The sequence below is a fragment of the Tamandua tetradactyla genome, chromosome 20 (assembly GCF_023851605.1).
Source record: "Tamandua tetradactyla isolate mTamTet1 chromosome 20, mTamTet1.pri, whole genome shotgun sequence".
NCBI classification, from domain to species: domain Eukaryota; kingdom Metazoa; phylum Chordata; class Mammalia; order Pilosa; family Myrmecophagidae; genus Tamandua; species Tamandua tetradactyla.
Genome location: NC_135346.1, coordinates 56,785,720 through 56,794,478, shown reverse-complemented (window position 1 = coordinate 56,794,478; position 8,759 = coordinate 56,785,720). Strand labels below are relative to the sequence as shown.

Here is an 8,759-nt window from a genome sequence, read left to right as displayed (position 1 = left end):
TGTAGACAGCATATAGAAGGATCCTGTTTTTTAATCCATTCTGCCAGTCTATGTCTTTTAATTGGGGAATTCAGTCCATTGACATTTAGAGTTATTACTGTTTGGATAATATTTTCCTCTACCATTTTGCCTTTTGTATTATATATATCATATCTGTCTTTCCTTCTTTCTACACTTTTCTCCATGTCTCTCTCTTCTGTCTTTTTGTATCTGACTCTAGTGCTTCCTTTAGTATTTCTTGCAAAGCTGGTCTCTTGGTCACAAATTCTCTTAGTGACTTTTTGTCTGAGAATGTTTTAAATTCTCCCTCATTTTTGAAGGACAATTTTGCTGGATATAGGAGTCTTGGCTGGCAGTTTTTCTCTTTTAGTAACTTAAATATATCATCCCACTGTCTTCTAGCTTCCATGGTTTCTGCTGAGAAATCTACACATAGTCTTATTGGGTTTCCCTTGTATGTGACGGATTGTTTTTCTCTCGCTGCCTTCAAGATCCTCTCTTTCTCTTTGACCTCTGACATTCTAACTAGTAAGTGTCTTGGGGAACGCCTATTTGTGTCTAATCTCTTTGGGGTGCGCTGCACTTCTTGGATCTGTAATTTTAGGTCTTTCATAAGAGTTGGGAAATTTTCAGTGATAATTTCTTCCATTAGTTTTTCTCCTCCTTTTCCCTTCTCTTCTCCTTCTGGGATACCCACTACACGTATATTTGTACGGTTCACATTGTCCTTGAGTTCCCTAATACCTTGTTCAAATTTTTCCATTCTTTTCCGGATAGTTTCTGTTTCTTTTTGGAGTTCAGATGTTTCATCCTCCAAATCACTAATTCTATCTTCTGTTTCTTTAAATCTGTCATTGTAGGTATCCATTGTTTTTTCCATCTTTTCTACTTTATCTTTCACTTCCATAAGTTCTGTGATTTGTTTTTTCAGTTTTTCTATTTCTTCTTTATGTTCAGCCCATGTCTTCTTCATGTCCTCCCTCAATTTATCGATTTCGTTTTTGAAGAGGTTTTCCATTTCTGTTCGTATATTCAGCATTATTTGTTTCAGCTCCTGTATCTCATTTGAACTATTGGTTTCTTCGTTTGACTGGGCCATATGTTCAATTTTCTGAGCGTGATCCGTTATCTTCTGCTGGCGTCTGGGCATTTAGTCAGATTTCCCCGGGTGTTCGATCCCACAGGTTGAAAGATTTTTCTGCGCAGTCTCTGGGTTCTGTTCTTCCTATCCTGCCCAGTAGGTGGCACACGTGGCACACGCCTGTCTGTGGGTTCCACCAGCGAAAGTTGCTGTGGGTCCCTCAACTCTGGAAAACTCTCGCCGTAGGGGAGGCCCGGCAACCGAAGCGTCCCGGAAGAATGCCAGCCGGCCCGGGGTTCCAAACGCGGGGAGGGTCGCCGGCTGTCGCAGCACAGGAGAGCGTCCGGCCAAACTAGCTAGTCGGCCCGGGGCACCAAGCGTGGCGGGCGGGCGCCAGCTGTCGCAGCCCGGGAGAGTGCACTGCTCCCAGCCGACGGGGGAGTCACGTGTTTGGAAGGGATCCCCCGGTCACTGTTCTCCGCAGTCTGGGGATTTCCGACCCAACTATCTCAGTTGTTCCGGGGGGCCTCGTGTGGTGGGGGCACCAGCCGCCGCGGCCTAAGGGGACCGCCTGTCCAATTCTACCAGCTGGCCTGGGAAGGTGGAAGGGAGGGACTCCGGTCGCTTGCTGTCCCACCCAGGAAAGCCCGTGCCCCTTGGTGATCTCACCGGAGCTGGTTCTCCCAGATAGTCAGCCGTTCCAGGATGGGGTACGCTGTCCCTTTGATTTCCCTCGTGGCTCCGGGAGCTGCTCTGTATTATCTCCACTCCCCCAGTAGTTGTTCTGGAGGAGGAAAGGTGAGGGCGGCAAGGCTGTCGAGGCTGGTGGCGGAGGAGCACGGTGAAGGTGGGGGAAGAGGGCACCGTGTTGGTTGGAGAGCAGCCGCGCGGCGGTCCGGCGGAGAGAGAGAGGGGGTAGGGAGGTCGGGCGGCTCGGCTGTTGCGGGGCGCGTGCGCCGCGCGGCGGTCCGGCGGAGAGAGAGAGGGGGTAGGGAGGTCGGGCGGCTCGGCTGCTGCGGGGCGCGTGCGCCGCGCGGCGGTCCGGCGGAGAGAGAGAGGGGGTAGGGAGGTCGGGCGGCTCGGCTGCTGCGGGGCGCGTGCGCCGCGCGGCGGTCCGGCGGAGAGAGAGAGGGGGTAGGGAGGTCGGGCGGCTCGGCTGCTGCGGGGCGCGTGCGCCGCGCGGCGGTCCGGCGGAGAGAGAGAGGGGGTAGGGAGGTCGGGCGGCTCGGCTGCTGCGGGGCGCGTGCGCCGCGCGGCGGTCCGGCGGAGAGAGAGAGGGGGTAGGGAGGTCGGGCGGCTCGGCTGCTGCGGGGCGCGTGCGCCGCGCGGCGGTCCGGCGGAGAGAGAGAGGGGGTAGGGAGGTCGGGCGGCTCGGCTGCTGCGGGGCGCGTGCGCCGCGCGGCGGTCCGGCGGAGAGAGAGAGGGGGTAGGGAGGTCGGGCGGCTCGGCTGCTGCGGGGCGCGTGCGCCGCGCGGCGGTCCGGCGGAGAGAGCATATTTTAAAACTACTTCTTTAGCTGTGGGATGCAGAGTCATGGTATGTTTCTCAGGGAAGCAATGAGAGTGACTTGGACTATGGAAGTAGGAGATGAAGAGAAGGAAATGGTCAAATTCTGCATGCATTTGGAGGGCACAGCTACCTGACAGCACTTGCTAATGGATTTCAGAGCCGGTGAGAGGGAAAGAAAGGAACTGATGACTCCATGGGTTTTGCAATTGTTTGCTGACCTGGTAAGACCAAGAGACGAGTCTTTCAAGTTTTTAATTCTACACACACTACATCTGAAATGCTTTATTAAACAGTTGTTTTACTTCACTGGAATTTTTGAAGTATTTTATATTTTAACCATGCACGTGTATTCATTTGCTTATAAATTAGAATTGTATTTAAGGGAAAAAAAAAGGGAAAAACTTGTAAGAAGATGACTATCTCTCCCTCTCCCTCTCTAATCCCCTCTCCAGGGAAGCTGTACCTTTGGATGGACAGTTGGTCCAGTCACCCTGAGGCATGGTGTCTGCTGCTGATGCTCACAGAAGACCTTCTTTTAAAGTGCAAAGTTTGGCGCTTTTTTGGTAGACATATTCACTTATGCACAACTGCCACAATCAAGATTTAGAACATTTTCATCACCCCCCCAAAAGATCACTTGTGCCCTTTTGCATTAAATCCTTATGACACCTCGCACCCCAGGCAACCAGTGATCAACTGTGCTTTTTCTAGAATGCCTTATAAATGGAATTATATAATATGTACTTGTGCTGGTTTGAAAGGAAGTATGCCCCCTAGAAAAGACACGTTTTAATCAAAATCCCATTTCATAAAGGTAGAATTAATCCCTATTCAATACTGTATGTTTGAAACTGTAATCAGATCATCTCCCTGGATGATGTGATTTAGTCAAGAGTGGTTGTTAAACTGGATTAGGTGATGATGTGTCTCCACCCATTTAGGTGGGTCTTGATTGGTTTACTGGAGTCCTATAAAAGAGGAAACATTTTGTAGAAAGAAAGAGATTCAGAGAGAGCAGCCACACAACGCAGAGAGTCCACGAGCCAGGAACCTTTGGAGATGAATAAGGAAAATGCCTCCCGGGGAGCTTCATGAAACCAGAAGCCAGGAGAGAAAAATAACAGAAGATGCCGTGTTTGCCATGTGCACTTCCAGCTGAGAGAGAAACTCTGACTGTGTTCCCCATGCGCCCTGCCACTTGAGAAAGAAACCGTGAACTTCATTGGCCTTCTTGAACCAAGATATCTTTCCCTAGATGCCTTTGATTGGACATTTCTATAGACTTGTTTTCATTGGGACATTTTCTCAGCCTTAGAACTGCAAACTAGCAACTTACTAAATTCCTGTTTTTAGAAAGCCATCCCGTCTTTGGTATATTGCATTCTGGCAGCTAGCAAACTAGAACAGTACTTCTTTTGCTCAGCACACTGATTTTAGATTCAACTGAATTACATCTATCAGTAGCTTGTGTTTTTGTTATTGTGGAGCAGTATTTCACTGTATGAATAAAGCATCTGTAAACATTTGTGTACATGTCTTCATGGGGACGTACGTTTTTCTTCCTGTTGGAAAAATATCGAGGAGTGAAATAGTTAGATCATATGGTATGTGTAACTTCTTAAAACAATAAGCTGCCAAGCTATTTTCCAAAGTGGCTGTACCATTTTACAATCTCACCATTAAAGTAGGAAGTTCCAATTCCTCTTCATTTTTGCCAGCACTTGGTATGGTCTCTCTTTTTAATTTTAATTTTAATCATTCTAGTAGGTGTGTAGTAACTCATTGTGATTTTAATTTTCATTTACCTATAACCAAACATACTGAACATCTTTTCATGCATTTATTGCACAGTTGTATAGCTTTTTCTGTGAACTGTCTGTTTAAATCTTTCACCTATTTTTATTGGACTGCTAATCTTATAAAGTAGTAAGAGTGCTTTATATATATTAGATATCAGTCCTTTATCATATATATAAAATACACACAAATATATAGTATTTTCTTGCAGTTTGTAGATTGCATTTTCATTTTCTTGATAGAGTTTTTGAAGAGCAGAAGTTTTTAATTTTCATAAAATGCAATTTATTAATTTTTCATTCATGGTTTATGTTCTTTGTATCCTAAGAAATTTGGGGCACTCAAGCTTACAGAGGTTTTCTCCTATGTTTCTTTACAAAATATTATAATTTTAGCACTTACGTTTAAGTCTATGAACTATATTTTTTAGTTATACTTTTTATTGTATTTATGTATGTATGTATGCATAAATGTATGTATACCATACACACCCTATAATTTGCATTTTAACATTTTATTAAGTGTACAATTCAATGGCATTTGTCACATTTATAGTGTTGTGCTACCATCACCACCATCTAGCACTAAAACTTTTTAATTCCCCAAAATAGTAACTCTGTATCTGTTAAGCAATAACTCTCCATTCTCCTTTCCACAGCTCTTTGTATCCTCTAATCTGCTTTCTGTTCTATGAATTTGCTTAGTGTAGTATTTCATATAAGAGGACTCATGCTATGTTTGTCCTTTTATGTTCGCTTTATCTCACTTAGCATAATGTTTTCAAGGTCCATCCAGGTTGTCGTATGTGTCAAAATCTCGTTTCTTTTTATAGTTGAGTAATATTCCATCGTGTGTTTATACCACATTTTTTTAATCCATTAATCTGGTGATAGGCACTTGGGTTGTTTCCACTTTTTGGCTATTGTGAAAAATGCTGTGATGAGCCTTCGAGTTCAAATGTTTTATCTCAGGCCTACATTTAAATTTTTGAGGAACTCTCAAACTCTTTCCATGGTGGCGGCACCATTTTAAATTCCCACCAGACGTGAACAAGGGTTCCAATTTCTCCACATCCACACCGGTACTTATTCTTTTTGGTTTTTAAATAATAGCCATCCTAGTAGTGTGACGTGGCATCTGATTGGGGTTTTGATTTTCATTTACCTTATGGCCAATGGCTTTGAGTATCTTTCCGTTTGCTTAGTGGACATTTGTATATCTTCTTTGGCAAATTGCCCACTCAAATTCTTTGCCCATTTTTAAGTGAGTTGTTTGTCTTTTAGTTGTCGAGTTGTAGGACTTCTTTATTATTATGGATATTAAAGCTTTAACAGATACATTATTTGCAACTATTTTCTCCCATTCTTTAGGTCTTTTTTTTTTTTTTTTTTTTGCTTTCTTGATAATGTCCTTTGCTGCACAAAATTTTATATTTTGATGAAATCCAGTTTATCTAATTTGTTGTTGTTGCTCTTGCTTTTGGTGATGCATTAAGAATCCATTGCCAGAGGAATTGTTATTAACATGGCAATGTAAAAACTTGAAAAAACCTCCTTGGAGATTCAGCAAATAAAAGGACATATCTCATTCTCACCTGTCATGCTGGAAACCCTGGTGCCTGCCCATGCAATAGAAAAAAAAAAGGACATATCTCACTTGCTTGGAACTCAGGAGGAAGGTACAGACTGGAGAAGGACTCCACAAACACTGAATCAAAGAAAAAGAAAAACATCAGGTAGGAAACTTCTATCTCAGGCCCTCCAGTCCACTTCTTTCCCCCTCTCTCAGTCCCGTGCGGCTTGGGAGTTGCTCAGAGGTAGTGACTTGGGTCCCTGCCATGGGGGCAAAGAATAGAGCCACTCACAGCAGTGAGTTAGATCCCCATGTATGTCAGACATAGGGAACCAAGTGCACAGAGATCCAGGGTGGAGTGCGAGCCGCTGAGGAATGACACACAGAAAAGGGCCTGGGTGGGGGTGTGGACAAAGAAAGCAGCAGAGCTGTTGGCAAGCCATGCACTCACTCCATTCGGTTTCTGTTGGCTGGACTACCTACATGCCAAACAGACTCTTCTAGAGTGGCTCACCTTTCTGGACTGACCCCATTTGGCTTCCCATGGTGGGATATTCTAATGGGAAAGAAACTAGAGGCAGAAAAGCCTCAGGGGAAGAGAGAGAATTAAAACAAAAACAAAAACAAAACAGGTGGAGGTGAGGGCGGCAGGGGTTAAATTGAGAGCTGTGAGACAGGAGGATCAGAACTGAAAAGTGTAAGGAAAAAAGTGTACTGAATAAGGGAAATAATTGAACAGATTAAAGTAGCTAGGGAGAAATTATGCACAAAAACGAACAGACTAGGACTTCCAGGAAGATGGCCAACTAGAGCAGGTGGAGATTAACCCTGCTCAATGGAAAAGTTGGAGAAGGGACAGGAAGGCAGCAATTCGGGAGAGCAGCTGACCTGGGAGAGCCTTCTGCACCACATGTGGCAGCCCTGGTTGCAGAGGCGAAGGGACTGAGAGGCAGAAGGCTGGAGCCTGGCGTGGAGGCGTGGACCAGCGGAGCCCGCGGGAGTGCACGGATGGGTACACGGGACTAGGAAGTAAGCCAGGCCACGTTCCTTGGGTGTGCTACCCTCACGGGTCAGCCCCAGCACCTGCGACTCACCCCACACCCCACGCACCTGAACCCCCTCACCCACTCCCATTCCCCGTGCTCCAGGAACCCCACCCCACCAGCCCCCAGTACACATACCTGCCCCCCACCCCCACCCCAAGTGCAGCTCAACCCACCTCTCCTGCACCCCTTCCGAGCACTACCTCCACCTTCCTATTCCCTGCAGGCTGTTGCCAGCACATAAAGGTTGCAGACGCTAACCTCCATACCTAGGCTACCCCCGCACCCCTCCCCCCCAATAGTGTCCCACAGCCTCACCCAGCCCTCCCTGAGCTCAGCGCATCCCTTTACGGCACTTCCAGGCTCATGCATGCGCACAGGCCCCCAATCACGTCATTCAGCTCTGGGAACTGCACTTTACACCAGTCTTAGAACTGCGCGTGTGCACAGTCCTCAGCCTCACTTCCTAGCTCTGAGAAAGTGTCCACCTGCACAGCCACGTCACATCTGCCCCCAATTCATGAAGGCATAATGCCAACCTGCTGCCACAGCTCTGTGCATGTGCATAAAGGGTCCCATGCCTTAGACCAGTGCACACCAGGCTTACGTCCCCCAGACCGGTGCACCCACACAGCTACATCCTCCTTGGCTGCTGGGCACCCACGTTCACAAGCATCAGTGTAACATCCCCAACCTGAGCAGAGACCTGCCCTGAAACAAATCACTATACTGAGTGCCCCACCCTGTGTCCTGCTTCCTGCTATACAACCATCCTGTAAACACAAGGCCTTAGACTACTGAAAGAAATCAACTCCCAAAGTAAATCAATCAAGATATTTACATGTGATGAAGACAGCAGAAGATCGCTAAGATTATCACAATGCAGACAGATGTAGCCCTGCCTAATGACCAAATTAAAACACCAGAGGAGACACAGACATTGGAACAACTAATCAAAGATGTTCATACAACTCTACTTAATAAAATAAGTGGGACAGCTAATGACATAAAGGAGATCAAGAAGACAGTAGAAGAGCAAAAAGAGGAATTTGAAAGAATAAATAGAAAAATAGCAGAAATCAAACAGATTAAAGACTCTGTTGACCAAATAAAAAACATACTAGAGGCACACAACACCAGATTTGAAGAGACAGAAGAAAGAATAAGTGATATAGAGGACAGGATGATTGACTTTAAAGACTCAAACCAGCTGTTCTAGTTTGCTAGCTGCCAGAATGCAATATACCAGAAACAGAATGGCTTTTAAAAAGGGGAATTTAATAGGTTGCTAGTTTACGGTTCCAAGACTGAGAAAATGTCCCAATTACAACAAGTCTATAGAAATGTCCAATCAAAGGCATCCAAGGAAAGATACCTTGGTTCAACAAGGCTGATGAAGTTCAGGGTCTCTCTCTTAAGTGAGAAGGCACATGGCAAACACAGTCACACTTTCTCTCTCATCTGGAAGGGCACATGGTGAACATGGCATCATCTGCTAGCTTCCTCTCCTGGCTTCCTGTTTCATGAAGCTCCCCGGGAGACATTTTCCTTCTTCATCTCCAAAGGTCGCTGGCTGGTGGACTCTGCTACTCATGGCTATGTCATTCTGCTTTGCTCTCTCTGAATGTCCCATTCTCCAAAATGTTTCCTCTTTTATAGGACTTCAGAAACTAATCAAGACCCACCCAAATGAGTGGAGACATGTTGTCACCTAATCCAGTTTAACAACCACTCTTAGTTAAATTACATCTCCAGGG

At 45.8% G+C, this 8,759-nt stretch overlaps 1 long non-coding RNA gene across 1 annotated transcript; it reads right to left on the bottom strand.

The window, feature by feature from the left end:
• Nucleotides 1–5,990: 5,990 nt before the first annotated feature.
• On the bottom strand, nucleotides 5,991–7,436 carry LOC143664681 (uncharacterized). Its single transcript, XR_013166574.1, has 3 exons — nucleotides 7,321–7,436; nucleotides 6,848–6,981; nucleotides 5,991–6,094 (listed from the first exon to the last, which is right to left on the bottom strand). It is a non-coding gene; the product is annotated as an uncharacterized LOC143664681 (long non-coding RNA).
• Nucleotides 7,437–8,759: the final 1,323 nt, after the last annotated feature.